Raw genomic sequence first — 20,618 nt, 5'->3', positions numbered from 1 at the left:
ATGCCAGAATTTGTGTCACTGGGGATAAGACCGCTGCTTTCCCAGTCAATTTGTGGAATCTGTAGATTCTGTAAGAAAAGATAAAATTAGTAAAAAAAAAAAAAATAAATAAAAAATGGAATAAGAATAGATAAAAAAAAAAGGGAAAAATAAACCATGCCTACTTCATCACACTCTTCTGAATGGTACTGCTGCCCCAGTTGCCACAGCTGATTAGGAGAGAGGTTGCCCTCTAAATATATTGAGATGGACTTGGAGCCGTGGGATAAAGGCATAGTGACAGCAGAAGATGTGAAGACTGCTGGACAGATCAAGATGCCCATCCTCTTCCAGCTGGTGCAGAACATGGTAGAAGTGGGAGGTAACTGCAGTGAACACATCCCGCCACAATCGCTCAATTCTGTTTTAAGCAAAGGAGTGGAAAATATTTTAACATGGTCAGCACTTTAACAGAAGCCCAAGTAATTTATACAATAATATTTTATTATAAAGGCTGCAACTTACAGGTTTAATTAATACTTTTTTTTTTCAAATAAAAATTTGATAAAACCTAACCTTTGTGTGCACACAACAATAATATGGCATATTTGCATAATCTTCAGTTTAATTTTTAAAAGGGTTTTTTTCTATTGTAATAATGCTTGATTTTACAATGTTAAAAATCTATTGCACAACTGAGCTTATATTACAGTTTATCTAGTAAAATAGTCCAGTGTTGTATGTAATAGCAAAGTGATTATATTAATTTTTTTTATTAACTCTTATTAAGTTAATTTAGAAAAACGTTTGGAGCATTTTTTTTTTGTTCGTTACATAGCCCTAGTATTGCCAAAAGCATCGTAACTTAAGAAGCACTTGAAAATCATTGTAGATCTACAAGTGCTCTGGTGTAATCGTAAAGCCCTAAGTGCATTGTAAGAAGACAGATTTATGCGGTCACCTGCAGGACAATCGGCAGATTACACCTTTAACTTGATTCAAGTGCAATGTGATTATAATATAAGAATTTGATTGTACTTTATTGTACATTTTATTACTCGTTTTTGTTGATGTTTTTAAAGGAATTTATAAATTAAAAATAAACCAAAAAATTGTGTGAAGTATAATATTCTACGTATAATGCAATATAAATGCTCTATAAAATAATATAATAAAAATATTATATTATATTTGTCTGGAGTTGGCTGGAATATTTTAATAACTAAGCTACTACAGTACTACATTTACGAGCCATTCTATAAAGTGAAATTTCAGCACTTGACAAACAGATAATGATTCCTAATAGCACTTAAAGCACAGCTACTTGCGATTGTTTAAGTGCATTTTTGGGAATTGCACATGAAACAATACTTTTTACGATATCGTAGAAAACGCTCTTAAGCTCAAAGATAAGTCATTATTGGGAAACCCGGCCCTGTTCAGCGGCACTGACGGCTCGCACCATACAGGCTGCTGCTGGCACGACAATAAACATCTTTGAGCCGCTCTCGACAGCTTTTTTTCACCACTAATTGATGGATGTCTAAAATATAAAAATAAGGAGAAGCCTAATACAGGCCCGGCCCACGTTTGAACTATGACATGAAAATTGGCCCGATGCCCGGCCTGAGGGGCCAGAGCTTTAATACAGGGCTCTATCTTAACAGCCCCAATATACATGCTAAATGATCAGTGCACAAGGGTTAAATATCTTATATCAAAATTTACCTCTGATTGTGAACACTTTTACCAGCAATGAAGCTACTTCTCCCCGTTCCTCGGTCAGAGAACATAAGGCAGGCCACATCTACACCCCCCCCCCCCCATGATCCCCCCGAACCCTGGCAAAAAATATATTGGTAACAAATAATGCGACAGCATATAGTGTTTACTAATCTTCCAGATTTATATAAAATGATTTTAGCATCACAATAATTTAAGCCTCTTTTTTTGCTTATTTCATTAAAAAAAATACATTTTAAAAAAACAGCAACTGCCAGTGGCCAATTTTTACATCAGTGGAAATCCAAACTTCTGAACTGCCTCATGGAAAAAAGACAGTGTTGTGGAAGCCAGATTGTTATTTGACACACCAAGGTACATTATCTACATTAATACACAAAATAATTTTTAATAAGTATTCTACATATTAACATGTTAATAGTCTTTAAAATATTATACCACTTAAGTTGCATGTTTTAACAAGTTTAAGAATCAAAATAACTATCATTCACTAATTCATCACTCTTCTAGCCTAAGTAAGCAGTGTCTTTATCTTTACCTTCCTGGAGAAGCCATCGATGCCTCCAAATATTACAATGTTATACCTTGAAAAAGTATATTTCTTTCACATATGCTGAACTGAGCATACAATATATACTTGAATAAAATCAAATAAAAAATAAAATAAAAAAATTTTTACTTAACTTACCGTATCAACTTGTGGTTTGTGTCAATGTGCATCAGGGACTTTGGGCTGGGGACAGAGTATGTCCTCCTAACCACGCATCCTAATTGTGACATCCTGGAAACAATGCTTGCAGTGTCAACTCGATGCATTGAAGAACGAACTCTATCCCACTGTACCCAATGACCTTGTGCTCTCAGCAGACCCATCATCATTCTGTAACCTGCATTCGGATTGCTTGTGTGGATTGTTGCCACAAGTGAGTCTAGCTCGGCATCTGCAATGTTGCTGTAGGTTGCCATCACAGATAATCCCCATTCCACCATGCGTCTATGAATTGTAAACTTGGACACCCCTAGCAACCTTGCAATACATGTCACAGGCAATCCTAATGTAAGCATTTGGGATACAGAGTCTTCAGAAATCAGAATCCGTGGACGGCCATTTTTTCCTCTCTCTTGGGAAGCCATGATGTGTGGATCCATTTTAGTATTTCTTATGGCTATCTGGTGTACTTGATAAAGTGCATCATACAGTTCATCTGGAATGGGTATCTGATTTGAGATGACACTAAAAATGACCAGCTCCTAAGAACACGTAAATTCTAAGAAGTCCATGTCAAGAGGAATGCGTTCCAGCCAAAGTGACAGACGTGTGTAAAGCCGTTGTAATAAATGGTTCAACAACAATTCCTGCAAGATGATATGAATATATCAATAATAATAATAAAAAAATGTAAATCCTTCAATTCATCTATCATCTAACAATGCTTTTTATGTAGTATTAAGCTTTAGTATTTTCAATAGGTAAAGGCATGGGGAGTGGTAGCTAGTTAAAAGATCACATCGCGGCAATCTGGAATACTTCATTATAATGTGTAATAAACAGCATGTAACATCATAATCAATTGGCCATTGTCTATTGTGTGATAACATGGGGACACTTCGCGTTGGCGTTCTTATCACCTTCTCGTCATTTATTACGTTAACGTTACATCAAAGAAAATGCCTTAAATAATGAATTATGTTGAGCATTTACACCCACATTTAAACAAATGGCAAAAAGTTATTTTTGTGTGGATAGTAGTCGTCATCGGTGATAAATATCAGTCAAGGAAAACATAATAATAATTTGATTATTGAAACTGTCTTAATTTATTAAAAAGAAAAACCTACCCTGGGATTGCTTGATGCCTCCATCTGTCACGATCGGCGTTACAGGAAACACAGGAGAGGGAACCAATTGCAGGTAAGTCATTTATTTAAAGGGTAATCCAAAGGGGTAAACAGTCCAGGCAGGGTCAAAACCAGAATATCCAAATCCAACATAAACAAGACACGAAGACACAAAGACAAGGTAAGGCAAGGCAAGGCAAGAAGCGACGGACATGAATAATCATAGGACATTAAACAAGGACTCCGTAACACAGACTCAGACAGACCGGGTATAAATACACAGAAGGATAATGAGGGAACAGGAGACAGGTGGGGAACAATCAATTACTCAACAAAGAAGAAGGTGACCAAATAAGGGAACAGGAAGTGATAAGGTGACAGACACCGTGGGAAAGGAGGACACCTAGTGGAAACCCAGGGAACACAACCCAGACACTGTGACAGTACCCCCCCCCCTCTATGGAGCGGCTCCCAGACGCTCCACGACAGACACAAAACAGAGATCAGGAGGGAGGCGGACAAGTGGAGGCTCAGGGGGAGGGACGGAGGGCCAGACTAACAGAAAGGAACAGGGACAGGAGTGAACACAAAAACAAAAAGCAAAAACAACAACATGAAGCCCCCCAGGGCGGGGCAGAAGACCACCACATCCTTGTGGTCGACGCCAGAGTCCTCCAGGGCGGAGCGGAAGACCACCACGTCCTTGTGGTCAAAACCAGAGTCCTCCAGGGCGGGGCAGAAGACCACCACAACCGTGTAGTCAGGGCGAGAGCCCCCCAGGGCGGAGCAGAAGACCACCACAACAGTGTGGTCAGGGCGGGAGTCCCCCAGGGCGGAGCAGAAAACCACCACAGCCATGTGGTCAGGACGAGAGGCCCCCAAGGCGGAGCAGAAGACCACCACAACCGTGTGGTCAGGACGGAAGCCCCCCAGGGCGAAGCCGAAGACCACCACGTCCTTGTGGACGAAGTCAGAGTCCTCCAGGACGGAGCGGAAGACCCCCACAACCGTGTGGTCAGGGCGGAAGGCCCCCGGGGCGGAGCAGAAGACCACCACAGCCATGTGGTCAGGACCAGAGCCCCCCAAGGCGGAGCAGACCTCCGTGCGGCTGGACCAACGGGACGACGAAACTCTGGTAATTCCCTGGTGTCCTTACTGGACTCCAGAAGATTGGTGCTGGCCTGACACTGCTCATGAAGATCATTGGTGACTTGCATTTGCTCATGAAGATCAATGGTGACTTGCCTTTGTTCATGAAGATCAGAGGTGACTTGCCTTTGTTCATGAAGATCAGAGGTGACTTGACTCAGTCCTTGAAGATCAGAGGTGACTTGACTCAGTCCTTGAAGATCACCGGTGACTTGACTCAGTGCTTGAAGATCACCGGTGACTTGACTCAGTCCTTGAAGATCACCGGTGACTTGACTCAGTCCTTGAAGATCACCGGTGACTTGACTCAGTCCTTGAAGATCACCGGTGACTTGACTCAGTCCTTGAGGATCACCGGTGACTTGACTCAGTCCTTGAGGATCAGCGGTGACTAGCCCTGACTCTGGAGGATCAGCGGTGACTAGCCCTGACTCTGGAGGATCAGCGGTGACTAGCCCTGACTCTGGAGGATCAGCGGTGACTAGCCCTGACTCTGGAGGATCAGCAGTGACTAGCCCTGAATCTGGAGGATCAGCGGTGACTAGCCCTGACTCTGGAGGATCAGCGGTGACTAGCCCTGACTCTGGAGGATCAGCGGTGACTAGCCCTGACTCTGGAGGATCAGCGGTGACTAGCCCTGACTTTGGAGGATCAGCGGTGACTAGCCCTGACTCTGGAGGATCAGCGGTGACTAGCCCTGACTCTGGAGGATCAGCGGTGACTAGCCCTGACTCTGGAGGATCAGCAGTGACTAGCCCTGACTCTGGAGGATCAGCAGTGACTAGCCCTGACTCTGGAGGATCAGCGGTGACTAGCCCTGACTCTGGAGGATCAGCGGTGGCTAGCCCTTACTCTGGAGGATCAGCGGTGGCTAGCCCTGACTCTGGAGGGTCCACTGGCACCTGACTCGACTCTGGAGGGTCCACTGGCACCTGACTCGACTCTGGAGGGTCCACTGGCACCTGACTAGACTCCAGAGGGTCAACTGGAACCTGACTCGACTCCGGAGGGTAAACTGAGACTCTCATCCTGTGCAGCGGCGCTGGGCAAGCAGCCATCTTGGGCCATGACTCTGAACAGGCGGCCCTCTTGTACTGTGGTGCTGGGCAGGCGGGCATATTGTACTGTGGCACTGGACCGGTGGCCAATTTGGGCATTGGCGCTGGGCTGGCGGCCATCTTGTACTGTGGCGCTGGACCGGTGGCCAATCTGGGCATTGGCGCTGGGTTAGCGGCCATCTTGTGCTGTGGTGCTGGACTGACGGCCATCTTGTGCTGTGGCGCTAGGCTGACGGCCATCTTGGGCTGTGGCGCTGAACCGGTGGCCAATTTGGGCATTGGTGCTGGGCTGGCGGCCATCTTGGGCTGTGGCGCTGGAACGGAGGCCAATTTGGGCATTGGCGCTGGGTTAGCGGCCATCTTGTGCTGTGGCGCTTTTCTGGTAGCCATCCTGGGCAGTGGTGCTGGACTGGCGGCCATCTTGGGTTGTGGCGCTTGGCTGGTAGCCATCCTGGGCAGTGGTGCTGGACTGGCGGCCATCTTGGGTTGTGGCGCTTGGCTGGTTGCCATCCTGAGCAGTGGTGCTGGGCTGACGACCACCCTGCCGGAAGAGACAGAAGTGGCTGGGGCATCCCACCGAAGCCGATGCTGCAGGTAGCGCACGAATTCCCAGAATTCCAGTGTCTCTAACTGCGCCATCTTCTCCTGAGACACTGGATCATCCAGCCCGCCATTGAAATAGTCCTTGAGGGCCGCATCGTTGTAGCCCATGCCCTCGGCCAGGGACCAGAACACCTGAGCCAGGGCACCCACTTCATTGCCCTCTTGGCGGAGGGCGATCAACCGAAGGTACTTGGTTCGCCGCTCCGCCATCTTGGCTGGGGAACGGAAAAATGACATACTGCTGGTTCCTACTGTGACGGAGTCCTTCTGTCACGATCGGCGTTACAGGAAACACAGGAGAGGGAACCAATTGCAGGTAAGTCATTTATTTAAAGGGTAATCCAAAGGGGTAAACAGTCCAGGCAGGTTCAAAACCAGAATATCCAAATCCAACATAAACAAGACACGAAGACAAGGTAAGGCAAGGCAAGGCAAGAAGCGACGGACATGAATAATCATAGGACATTAAACAAGGACTCCTTAACACAGACTCAGACAGACCGGGTATGAATACACAGAAGGATAATGAGGGAACAGGAGACAGGTGGGGAACAATCAATTACTCAACAAAGAGGAAGGTGACCAAATAAGGGAACAGGAAGTGATAAGGTGACAGACACTGTGGGAAAGGAGGACACCTAGTGGAAACCCAGGGAACACAACCCAGACACTGTGACACCATCGTGATGACAGACTGCTACATTGACTGCCAAACGGCGCGATCGGCTCTATGAGGTGACGTCATCGCATACATAAAAACGTCCCATTTCATTGGCTGACTCCAACCAATAAACGAATTTGCTATTTTTTTTACTGCAATATAAAATCCCGTTAAGATATTTAATGAAAATATTGTCCAAGTGTTTTAACAATGAAGCATACACATGCATAAAAATGTTTTTTTCAGCATGCCAAGTCGCACTGGCTGGCGTTGTTCATTGGTCAGGCATCGACCAATAAAACGGATTCAATCACACAAACACCTCCAACGTGCTCTCTCTTGCGTCTGCGTTTACAAGTGCACAAGTCAGTTTTGCCACAGGAGTATCGCAAAAAGAGTAGCAAAAGTCAAAGCGCCAGGAATTGAACTTGTACTGCAAGATCTGAGAGGTTGTAAGCGCCGACTTGAGGTTGTATAGAGAAACTGAAGTAAAGTGCAAAAGACACACATTTGTGTCTGTCATTTTGTACATGTGGATGACATTTTACACATTTGCAACTTTTAATCTGCAAGTTCAGATTTTAAACAGGGGATTTTTGATCATTGTCTGTGTGTGCAAATCGAAAGATTCAGCTTTTCATATCAGGGTCGTGAGTGTAAATTTCAATTTACAAATACAAATATTAATATGACAAGTTCTCAAATTCCAACTTACAACCTCTCGAGTTTTGCAACTGATTTACCTCCATATTCGCTGCGTAAGTCGTTCGCTGCTTGAGAAAAGTGATTCGTTCACTGAGGAAAGTGAGTCATTCGCTGCGTGAGGAAAGTGAGTCGTTCGTTGAGGAAAGTGAGTCATTTGCTGCGTGAGGAAAGTGAGTCGTTCGCTGCGTGAGGAAAGTGAGTCATACGCTGAGGAAAGTGAGTCGTTCGCTGCGTGAGTAAAGTGATTCGTTCGCTGAGGAAAGTCATTCGCTGCGTGAGGTGAGTGTGTATACTGATGCACCGCCGGCCTATCAGTGGTAAACTCAGTGGCTACTGGCAATTGTACGGTGAATTCCCGCGACAAGTCAGGAGTCTTATTTCTGGACCGGACCGCACGCCATAAAAGATTGCCTGCGAGCTTCTCCTCCTTTACATACGGTGATTTCTCTACTCTGCGACAGAGAGTCTAACAGCAGGTGGGGGTCGGCTAATCCACATATTCTTAACCATAGGGCTGCGGCCCATGCTTGGGCCATGAGCGCCACCTGGAGGGCCGCAAAAAACCTTACGTTTTTCACCTGTGGGCCGCAAGGGCCGCGGGACCAAACAAGTTATCAAATGAAGACACCAGTATGACCACTGTTATCCATGAGACAGTTACAATACACCATCCCACCACCAGTGGCAGTAAAGCCTCAGTTAGTTGTTTAACAAGCGCTAATAAGCAGAAGAAGACACTGTAGCCTGTAGCAAACATAGACATGTATAGAAAGGCTAGATAGCTTACCGGCGCTGAGAGCCAATGGGACTCGACGACGTCACACGGCGGCCATCTTAGGACAGGACCGCTCGTCCAGTTATAGCATTAAAGTCTATTGTGCATGTAGTGCTGAAATAACTATATTTTGCTCAATTTTCAACCGATTTTCAAACGGCTTGGTGTGTCATAAACTTCAGGGATGCGGCTATTTAACTGCATACTTGTGAAAAATTATAGCCACGGAGTTTATTAAGAAAATAGTATATTAAGTAGACTAGACAGGTAAAGTACTAGGTATACCCATACACACACACAGTAATGATGTCAATATTTATAAGGTACATGAAACATGAAATAGTGCAATTTAGTTTATTACTAATATTTACATTATTAAATACATGTGTAAATTTATGTATAATATAAATCTGTCTCAAGTTGCCATTCTGTAAAATAAAGAGAAAAGAGATGGGTCTTTGTTTTTTGTTTTTTTTTACTTAGGTCCAAAGGCACACAATTAGAAAAAACTTACAAAAAAAAAATACAAAATATACAACAAAAAAAAAACATTACGACACAATTGGACACAAAACTCTTTCCATCAATACAATATAATCAATACAGCTCCCTCCCTCTCCTCCTCTCATTTTCCACAAGCGTAATCAGAAGTTCTGTAAACAAAAAACCAACAAAGTAATCCAAATGTAAAGATGTTTTTAAGAAACCAAACCACTTGGAAATCATGTGTAACTCAAAGCTATGTTGAAACGAAAGACTAACCCTGCCTCTCCCACCAATTTACAATTGCTTGGTGACTCACTTACGACCTCTTCACTGCTAGCCAGCAAATAAATACAACCACATCCACAAAATGACATTTAGACAAAAGATTAGGTTGTCAAGAAATGTTCACGTTATAGCATAATGTTATTTACACAAACCTAGACGTAAAGTGCATGAATAATGTGTTGTTTATATTTGAGTTACAAATATAAACAAATGTCTATGAAATATTGTTACTGTACTGTGATAAAAGAGTATCACAATAATGAAAAAGCTGTTTTTTTTACATGATTTGAAATATAAAACAATGAACAAATGTTGTGTTTGTGGACTAAACAGCCGCGGATCAGTAGTGGACTGCAAACACGTCCTGTGTGAACGCAATGAGTTCCTGCTGCTTCTGCACCACAGACGTAACACACATGGACTGCATACGCAATGCAGACGGAGTATGTGTGAATCAAGCTGAGAAATTTTTAAAGTGAAAAGGGGAAACCAAATTGTAGTTGCTAGAAAGAATAAAAAGCAGCCCATTTTATTAATTTTTTTTTTGAAGATTATAAAGCTATATTTTTTCATTTGCACTTTATTTCAATTTTCATTTACAACTTATTTAATTTGAAAAATATTATTTTTAATTTATTTTAGAAAAACATTTGATTGTTTTTATTTTATTTATTTTTTTATATTTTTTATCTTAATTTTTTTTTTGTAAGTAAAATCTGTCAAATCTTACTAATTTTTTGTGTTAATATGACTGACTTGAGCCTTTTAATTTTGTTCTTGATGCAGATTGATTTGTTCCCTGAATTGTTGTGTGTTTGGCATCTTGTTGTATGTGCAGGTTTATATACACATGAATAATAAACTGTTAAACTGCAAGTGGATTTCATAGTTACTGAATACAAATCAAACCAAGGGTGAGATCAATAAACCAATACAGTGCTAATATTTGATTGGGCCCTGGGCCACTTTGTACTGTTAAATTTGGGCTCTGACATCAAAAAGGTTAAGAACCCTTGAGATCCCTAGTAGCAACACCCTGTTTAGATAGGTATCTGAGGATATATAGATGGAGTGGTGCCCAAGATGAATGGGGCTTTTACAAACTCAAGTAAGGACACGAAGCAACCGCGCGAAGCCCTCACCATTTAGGATTTTAGAAAGAACACTAGCGTGCAAACTTATCACAGTACTTTTTGATGAACTGGCAGTAGAAATTACCGAAGCCCAGGAGGCATTGGAGTTCTTTGATCATGGATGGTAAAGTCCAGGAAGTGATTGCTTCAATCTTCCCCTTGTCCATGTTGTTTCCTGTATTATCTATTACATAACCTAGGAAGTGCACTGAGGATTGGTGGAAGGTGCATTTTTTGGCCTTTAGGAAGAGTTGGAATTGTCTTAATCAGGCTAGGATGTTCTGACATTCATGTGATGTTCGGTGAGGCTCCGGGAGCAGATGAGGATGTCGATGTACACAATGACAAAGTGGTTGAGATACTCCCGGAGCACTGCGTGCATGAAATCCTGGAAGATCGAAGGGGCGTTGACTAGGCCATACGGCCTCACCCGGTATTCATAGTGGCCAGTAGGGGACACAAATGCCGTCTTCCAATCATCTCCCTTGCGGATACGGATGAGATTATATGTACTGCATAACTCTAGTAGGATATGGTGGCTCCTCAAAGTTGTTCCAGGGCAGCTGGGACGATGGGAAGAGGACAACGGAATTTGACAGTAATCTGGTTCAATGCTCGATAATCTATACAGGGCCGCAAGCCTCCGTCCTTCTTCGCCACAAAGAAAAAGCTTGAAGTGGCAGTGGAATTGGATGGGACACTGTAGCCTTGTCTGAGGGCTTCCTCCACATATTCATCCATGGCCTTCTGTTCAGGCAAGGAGAGGGGATAGATCTTTCCAAGGGAACTGGCTCACCAAGAATCAGATCAATCGTGCAATCCCAGGGGCAGTGAGGAGGTAGTTGTGAGGCTTTGTGAAGGCAGAAGACATTGTGGAACTCTTTGTAGCAGGAGGGAATGTCGATGGAACGTTTTTACAAGAGGCTTTCGATGGAGGTGGTGTTAAGGGGTAAGGTCTCTGGAGGGGGCTTTGATGGAGCTGGATGGTTGGGGAAGCATGATGAGAAACACTGGTCACCCAACCAGAGGATTTTGCCAGATGACCAGGAGATGATTGGGTTGTGCTGCAACAGCCAGGGATGAGCCAGAATTATATCCACCGTAGAGCCTTCAAGGACTAATTGATGGACTCAGTATGTAACAGGCCAAGAGTCAGTTGGACTGGACCAACACTAAAACGGACATGCCGCCGATTCAATGGTCTTCCTGTTCCCCCGAGATGAAATGCCTGGCTGACCCAGAGTCGAGGAGGGCGGTAACTGGAAGAGTGATGTGGGTAGCAGTAAGTTGGGCACTAGTGGTGAGTGGATTCATCTTAATAGGAGATGGCTTTAGATAACTCACCACTGGGCGAGGAGGACAAAGGGGACAGGCCAGGATGTGATGCCCACTCACGCCACAGTAGAGGCATAGACCCTGGGTCATCCTTCTTTGCCGCTTAACAGGTGCCAGAGATGAACCCTGAAAGTCAGTTTATTTTATTTGTATCTTTACTCTATTGTATTTATTTGTGCTGTTGCTTGTAGTTAGAATATTCTTAATAATATGATAATATATATATATATTGTAATGATATAAGACTTCCTAGTCATCGGGAAGAAGGAGGCGGGAACCGGCGGACAATCCAATAACATTTTAATAATGCAAAATAAACACAAAACATAAAATGAAACCAAAACACAACTAAAAGCCCAGGCCTGGTCCTCTCTCGTCCTTCACTGTCGTCGCTCCAGTTTTATATCCTTCCATCTCCTCTGTGGGACTCAAGACCGGTGGTGGGTTGCAGGTGTAGCGGATTTCCCAATCACTCCACCGGCCTTGCTCGTGTTCCCACATCCCTCGGCCCCGCCCCACTCGTTACATACCCCCATCGCCCCTCGCAGGCCGAAGGGTACCCTCGATACTGCGCTCTACTTCCCCCCCCCTCCCTCCGGGGGGGGACCGCTCACGGGGACCTGCGGGAACCTGGGGGTAGGACAGACGAGGCGAGAGAAACGGAGATGGAAGGAGGAGCGACAGAGAGGAGAGAGGGGAGAGAGAAAAAAAAAGAAAAAAAAAAGAAATTCCGGTTCCCAGACGCACTGCTGCTCGGCCCTCCACCGGCTGGGTGATCTCCTCCGCGGTGCCTGGCGGTGGCACTGGACGGCCCTCGGCGGACGGCACGACACTCCTCCGCCGCCCGGTGGACGGCGACAGCTCCTCCGGTTTTGGGCAGCCGGCAGGAGTCCCCCGTTCCCTGCTCCTCCGGATTCCTTCACGGAGGCAGCAGGCTCCAGTCCCCTGGCGAACGGCGCCGACTCCTCCGCTCCCTCACGGACGGCAGCCGTCCCTCCATATCGTGGGCGGTCGACAGCGAGCTCGCGAAGCAGCGAGCTTCAAGGTCTGTATCAGGAGACATCATGATCGGCGAGTTATCACGCCATTATAAGGTGATCGCTGGGTTCCCGTAAAAGTCACCAACGTCTCTGACGAGCCAATTACTCTCAAGAGAAATCGCAAATTTGCAGATGTATCGCCATGTGTCGCCGTGGAGGACTTTGAACTTTTCCAGGGATTGAGTCAAACTGAGTTGTTTGAGAAGGAGAGTCAGTGCTTACCTAATCCATCTTCTGATTTAAGACAGCGACTGGAAACTGTTGGTCTTGCTGATCTTGACATCCAGTCTTGTTCTGTCAACCTTGGGACAAAAGAGAAGTTAGTCCAATTACTGGAGAGATACAACAATGTGTTTTCCAAGCATGCTTTGGACTGTGGAGAAGTAAAGGACTTTGTTCACTGCATTCGGCTAATGGATGAGCGTCCATTCAGACTCCCTTATCGTAGAGTGCCACCTGCACACTACCAAAAGTTGCATCAGGTTCTGTCTCAGATGGAGGAACAAGGGATAATTAGGAAGTCTGTAAGTGAATATGCTTCCCTGCTAGTCTTAGTGTGGAAGAAGGATGGCGGTCTGAGGATATGCACAGATTTTAGATGGTTAAATGCAAGAACGATAAAGGATGCACACCCACTTCCACACCAGTCTGACTGTTTAGCTGCTCTGGGTGGTAACACACTTTTTAGCACCATGGACCTGACATCAGGATTTTATAACATACCCATGGCTGAAGAGGACAAGAAATATACTGCGTTCACGACTCCTGTAGGGCTGCACGAGTATAATAGGATGCCGCAAGGGCTATGCAACAGCCCAGCCTCCTTTATGCGGATGATGGTAAGCATTTTTGGAGACTTAAACTTTAGCAGCTTATGTTATCTCGACGATCTGCTGGTGTTCGCTCCAAGTGAGCAAGAGGCATTGGAAAGGCTGGAGGTTGTGTTCAGTCGCTTGAGGCAGCACAACCTTAAGTTGAGCCCTAAGAAATGTCATCTGCTGAGAACCTCTGTAAAGTTCCTAGGTCACATCATAGACAGGGATGGAGTTTCTGTAGATCCTGCTAAAGTCGAGGTGATCTCGAAGCTCTACAAATTTGATCTGATGGAAAACGACAGATGTACTCCATCAGTGCAAAGAATTAAATCCGTCCTTGGTTTGATCCTTTATTATCAACATTTCATTCCTGGATGTTCTTCTTTGGCAAAGCCAATCTTTGCTCTTATGGCTGGGCAGAGAAGGAAGAAAGGAATTAAGGGAGATATTAAAGCAGGAACTTATAGGAAGCTCAAACCCACGGATTGGACGAAGGAATGCGATCATGCATTATTTAGTCTCAAGGAGAATTTTCTACTAAGTGTGGTTCTGGTACATCCTGACTTCACTCGACCTCTGATTCTTGCAATTGATGCTTCGTTAGACGGTTTGGGAGCTGTATTATCTCAAGTGCCTGCAGGCGAAGAGCGAGCTCGTCCAATCGCATTCGCGAGCAAGACCCTAAGCAAATCACAGAGGAACTATCCAGTTCATAAGCTCGAATTTCTGGCACTTAAGCGGAGCGTAACGTCAAGGTGCTCAGAACTTACAGATCTGCCCTCAGTCCTGTCTTGCCTCCCCCTTTGACAGCACCACTGTCAAAGCCTGCTTAAGTTTACATGATCAGTGGGAAGAAACATCAAAAGCAAGAGCTGTGCAGATAATTCAGTCTTATCAAGATCTAGTTCCAGCTGGTGCTGATACCCTTCCTATGATTACTGCAAACGAAATCAGGGACTTGCAAGAGGCTGATTTGGTCATTTCAAAAGTTATGTCCTTTATGAATTAAAAGCGTCAACCATCAAGACGAGAAAGGGCCAATATGAATTCCAGAGCATTATCTCTTTTCAGGCAATGGGATAAACTTAAGATTGTAGATAGAATACTGTACAGAGTCACACAAGATGCACACAGTAAACATAAGCGGTTGGTCTTACCTTCCAGCCTCAAGGACCAAGCTTTGACAGGATTACATAAATTGGCGGGCCACCAAGGGCAAGCAAGGACCACCCATCTCACCCGCCAACGATTCTTTTGGCCAGGAATGGGGCATGATATTTGTGGATATATCATGTGCTGCTAAAGGTGCATTCTAGCTAAGGCTCCAGAACCATCCGCGCGGGCCCCACTTGAAAGTATCAAGACCTCCATGCCTATGGAGCTTGTATGTCTGTATTTCTGGACTGCTGAGGATGGGAAAAAGCATTCCGTTGATGCGCTTGTTATGACAGACCATTTCACAAAGTTGGCTCACGCCTTTCCTTGTGCAAATCAATCAGCAAAACAAGTGACAAGGAAACTGTGGGGCTGTGTATTCTGTGTGTACGGATTCCCGAGTTGCCTCCATACAGACCTGGGAGCCAATTTTGAGAGTACCCTTCTAACGGAGCTTTTCAGACTGTCAGGAGTTGCCTAGTCTCACACCACTTCATACCACCCAATGGGAAATGGGGGGGTAGAGAGGTTTAATCGGACCTTGGGGAGTATGCTTCGAACTCTGCCCCTAAAAGAGTAGCACAAGAGGCCAGAGCAAATTCAAACGTTGACCTTTGCCTACAACGCTACAGTCCATGAAACAACAGGGTACGCTCCTTTCCAGCTTATGTTTGGTCGCGTACCAAGATTGCCGGTGGATGTTATGTTCAGACAGGTACTACATGACCCTGTAGTTGTTGATCATGATACTTACCTAAAATCGTTGATGTCATACCTCCATGAAGCTGCTGAGATCGCACAGCGAGATTCTGAAAAAGAGCAGAGGAAACAGGCAAATGGTTACAAAAAGAAAGTCAGAGGGACATGTCTGGATATTGGGGATCATGTGCTAGTAGCAAATAAAGGAGAAAGAGGAAAGAGGAAATTAGCAGATAAGTGGCACCCTGTAGTGTACACCGTAGTGGACAGGAACCTGCAGACGCACACTTATAAACTCAAGGATGAGAAAGGGAATGTGAGGATAGTGCACAGGAATTTGATGTTGGACATTAGTTTCTTACCTGTTGAGTCACCTCATGAGGAGGAAAGCTTCCTGCTTTCTGCAGGAGAGTCAGAGGATAAAACCTGTAGTGCTAGGAGTGAGTTCTGCATCGAAAACGTCGATCCACCAGACCTGGAGGAAAGAACCATGAGATGGGTTAATCAAGAGTCTGAAAGCCCTCTAGTCCAGAACTTTGACGTTGCGGAAGCCATGGGCACAAATCATAAAGAGAATAGTAACGGGGATCTTCCTCAAAGTGAAGCTGAAACCAGTCTAACATCTCTTGACGTTAACCTTGACAGTGACATGGATACACATACACAAGTTCAGGCTGACATTCAAACTGACACTGACAACAGAAAGTTTCAGTTTCTGATGTTCAGGGTGTCAGAACAAGGGCAGGTAGAGTTGTTAAGAAAGTGAACAGATTAATTGAGTCAATGGTTCAGAAGCCTTTTAACCTCCAAAGTGTAGGGAATCATTTGAAAAATTGAAAGATAATTTCTTTCTCTGTTTTAAGAAGTATTCTATTGTATTTTGTTTTGTGTGATGAAAAGACATAATGACTCCAAACAAGAGATTTAAGGGTCAGGTCATATTATGGTGTACCAGGCATCGTAATGTTCCAAGATGATCTTAGGCTTGATCACCCTGAGGTTTTTCTTGACCCATTAATGGGTAACTCACAAGTTGAATTAATGAATGTTTCACTGTGGACCTGTACCAGGTGATGTGGATTCAGTGCGGATTTTAGTGAAATCTAGAAGGGGGGAATGTAACGCGTTATAGTGAATACAGTTTGAATGTAACACATTGTTCTTTTTCACTAAAATCCTTTTTATTGTATTATTGATTTATTTCTGTTTTTCTTTGAGCAGTATATGTCGATACTGTTGTTCATTGTTTAGAGACTTTTATTATGAAAGTTCCTGTTGGCGCTCTACTGACGCCATTTTCAAGCGAGTGCGCACTTCTTTTCAGTTCGCATTGTATATACTGATGAGAGGTAAGCGTTTGTCAGAGCTCTTCATTTTACGGGTGAATTAAGTTTGCAAAGTGTATAAACTGACTAAATATTCTATTATATGTGCTTCTGTGACTGTATGCAGTGTTGTGTTATAAATTTTATGCGTGAGTGGATTAAGAATATGAAGTTATATCGTGTGGGCCGTATGATATGCTTTTGAGTCATTAATTAGCTAACAAATATTATATCATACAGGAATGTCTTTGGAATGCCCATGAGAGAGATTTGAGATTTGAACTTTATTCATATTAATCCGCAGGTATTTCACTCTTATTGTTTATTTTCTTTTATATTCTTGCACTATGTTAATACTCTGTTTCAATGTTAATGGTGTCTTTCTTAATTGTTATACTCAATTGTTAAAGTCAGTTCGCATTGTATATGCTGATGAGAGGAATGTCTTTGGAATGCCCATGAGAGAGAATGGAGTAAAGTTATTGCTGGGAGTGACTGTCAATAAATCCCCTTTGGTGAGCCGAAGTGAAAGTGTCCTGAGCCTTCTTACACACAACGCAGATGATAGTAGCAGCGGTCAGAAAAGGACCGGTTACACTAGCACACTGTTTTACATATGGGGATACAGTATTTTTTTAGTGCCAAAATTGACCAGAAATTGATTTTCCATTTCTAGCAGGATATTGCCGGCAGCCATATCACCCTGGAGTCCAAGACCGGTTTCCCACTGAAGCTAAGCAGGGCTGAGCCTGGTCAGTACCTGGATGGGAGACCTCCTGAGAAAACTAGGTTGCTGCTGGAAGAGGTGCTAGTGAGGCCAGCAGGGGGCGCTAACCCTGTGGTCTGTGTGGGTCCTAGCGCCCCAGTGTAGTGATGGGGACACTATACTGTCAACAAGCACCGTCCTTCGGATGAGACGTTAAACCGAGGTCCTGACTCTCTGTGGTCAGTAAAAATCCCAGGATGTCTTTCGAAAAGAGTAGAGGTATGAACTCGGCATCCTGGCTAAATTCGCCCATTGGCCTCTGACCATCATGGCCTCCTAACAATCCCCATATCTTCTGATTGGCTTCATCACTCTGTCTCCTCTCCACCAGTAAGCTGGTGTGTGGTGGGCGTTCTGGCGCACTATGGCTGCCGTCGCATCATCCAGGTGGATGCTGCACACTAGTGGTGGATGAGGAGATTCCCCCTAGACTATGTAAAGCGCTTTGAGTGCCTAGAAAAGCGCTATATAAATGTAATGAATTATTATTATTATTAAAAAGGAAAATGACTCGCCCTCATGTCGTTCCAAACCCGTAAGACCTCCGTTCATCTTCGGAACACAGTTTAAGATATTTTAGATTTAGTCCGAGAGCTTTCAGTTCTTCCATTGAAAGTGTGTACGGTATACTGTCCATGGTTAGAAAGGTAATAAAAACATCTTCAAAGTAGTCCATGTGACATCAGAGGGTCAGTTAGAATTTGTTGAAGCATCGAAAATACATTTTGGTCCAAAAATAACAAAAACCACAACTTTATTCAGCATCGTCTTCTCTTCCGGGTCTGTTGTTTGTGCGTTCACTGCAGTGTAGTGATATCCGGTTCGCGAACGAATCACTCGATGTAACCGTAATGGTTTGAAACTGTTCGCATCTCCAATAAGGATTAATCAATAATATCATTAATAACATGATTTTCAGTTTTGGGTGAACTATCCCTTTAATGTCAACGGTTTATGGTCTTTTCTTCAGATTTGGTGACACAATCTGATATTTTATATTTCTAATCTTCAACACGATGGTTGATGTTCACTTAAAAGTCACATGATTAATTGTATTCTGATCTTCTCCTGAAACAACACTGTAATTGGCTATCACTTTGCATAATTTGAGAATTTGCCATTAAATCATAATCATTTAGCTGAGTGTAATTACCCACAGTGCAGCCAATGATTTACTGTTATATCAACATGAAATGGCATTAAAAACCCATTTAACTTCTAAAATGTGATATTTCAGAGAAGAATAGAATGCTAAAAATATGGAGGGTGGGGCTTGGTGTTATCTTCTAAGAATCAATTAATGAAATGTGGTGAGGAATTGGAAAATGTTTTTATGTTGACTTGAAAGTTGCAGTGAAACTTAAGTATCAAAAGATATTTCTGTATTGTGATGCTACATAAAAATAAAATAAAGAATTAATTAATTTATTTAATATTTCAAACATAAAAATTTATATAAATAAATACTTTTTTTTTGTGGACAAATTAATAGACATATTTAAAGTTTAATAATTTTAAGATAATAAAGATAATAATTAGTAATTTGTGTTTTTAATTATAGTTTAATAAAACAATAAAAAAAATAGACACGTTTAAAACTTAATTGAATTCATGTTTTAAAACATGGATTAATAAAACAATAAAAAGGTAAATTAAGTCTTCTTAAATGCACATTTTAAATCGCTTTTAAAAAATGCATTTGGCAATTTCTTTTCTCTCTATTTGCCAATTGCTTTTCTTTATCCTTTTTTCAATTGAGATAAAAAAATGCCATTTGACAGTAAACACATGAGAGCAACCAATAAACATTCACCTCGATCTGAAGAGCCAACCCCTCTCTCGCTTGTAAATGTAACACGAACAGGGGGAGGGATGGAGGGCCAGGTCCATGTGCAGGTGGAATGACTGGGAACCAAGGCAGAGCCAACGGAACAGGAGTCCACCAGGGTGGAGCAGGCAGGTCCAAAGCCCACCAGGGCAGCACAGGTGGAACTGGAGGCCACCAGGGCGGAGCAGAGGACCCCCACAGGCAAGCAGACAGGATAGAAACCCAACAGGGCGGGGCAGAGGACCACCACAGCCGAGCAGAGGAGACAGAAGTCCACCAGTGTGGAGCAGACGGGACAGAAGCCCACCAGGGTGGAGCAGAGGACCACCACAGTTGAGCAGACAGGCCAGAAGCCCACCAGGGCGGAGCAGAGGACCACCACAGTCGAGCAGATGAGACAGAAGCCCACCAGGGAGGAGCAGAGGACCACCACAATCGAGCAGATGAGACAGAAGCCCACCAGGGCGGAGCAGAGGACCACCACAGTCGAGCAGACGAGACAGAAGCCCACCAAAGTGGAGCAGAGGATCACCAAAGCGGAGCTGCTGGGCTAGAAGTCCACCAGGGCGGAGCAGAGGACCACCACAGTGGAGTCGAACGCACAGGAGAGCAAGTCTGGTCAGGTAGGACTGAAACAAAGAACATAAACAGGTTAATGATGGCCTCCGTGGCCGTGATGAGGTGGTTAGAGAGTTCCCAAACAGCCTCCATAGCCATAGACAGGGTGGGGCGAGAGTTCATAGATGGTCTTCATAGACCTGACAGGGTAAGACGAGAGTTTATAGACGGCCATGTGACAGGACAGACTGTGAGTTCATGGATGGATACTACGGACACCTCCAAAGGTTCTGCAGCAGTTGCCACCACTGGAGGTTCCACAGTGGTAACAGTCTGCCATGTTTTCCATGGTCAGATCTATTAATTTATTTGCAATGCTGCTTTTATTTTGCGTGTCAGTCTAGTTTGAGCTCGTGAAACCATTTTCACTTTGCGCTTCATTTTTCTGTGTGTCTTGCTTTCTGGCACTGTTTTGACGTGGGGGTGGAGTCAAGGGATGGGGCGTGTACAACATGCCTCCCTGAAAGTGACGTCATCGATCCGAGCTCACTGATCCAGGTACTGTCATGATGAGCAAAGGCTTGCGAGTGGATCGCTTCTTTTTATTCAATAGCATTAAAACATGCAAGTTTTCGTTTTATTTACTTTGTTAACAAATGTATGTGTGTATTAGCAGTGTTT

The 20,618-nt window shown here is 44.0% G+C and overlaps 1 long non-coding RNA gene across 1 annotated transcript; it reads right to left on the bottom strand.

Annotated features, from left to right (window-relative positions):
- Positions 1-257: 257 nt before the first annotated feature.
- On the bottom strand, positions 258-3,300 carry LOC132097240 (uncharacterized). Its single transcript, XR_009422702.1, has 5 exons — positions 2,411-3,300; positions 2,261-2,306; positions 1,994-2,085; positions 1,708-1,820; positions 258-400 (listed from the first exon to the last, which is right to left on the bottom strand). It is a non-coding gene; the product is annotated as an uncharacterized LOC132097240 (long non-coding RNA).
- Positions 3,301-20,618: the final 17,318 nt, after the last annotated feature.

Source organism: Carassius carassius, chromosome 21 (genome assembly GCF_963082965.1).
Source record: "Carassius carassius chromosome 21, fCarCar2.1, whole genome shotgun sequence".
In the NCBI taxonomy this organism is placed as follows: domain Eukaryota; kingdom Metazoa; phylum Chordata; class Actinopteri; order Cypriniformes; family Cyprinidae; genus Carassius; species Carassius carassius.
The sequence above is the reverse complement of the archived record's forward strand: the minus strand, read 5'-3'. Positions and strand labels throughout refer to the sequence as shown.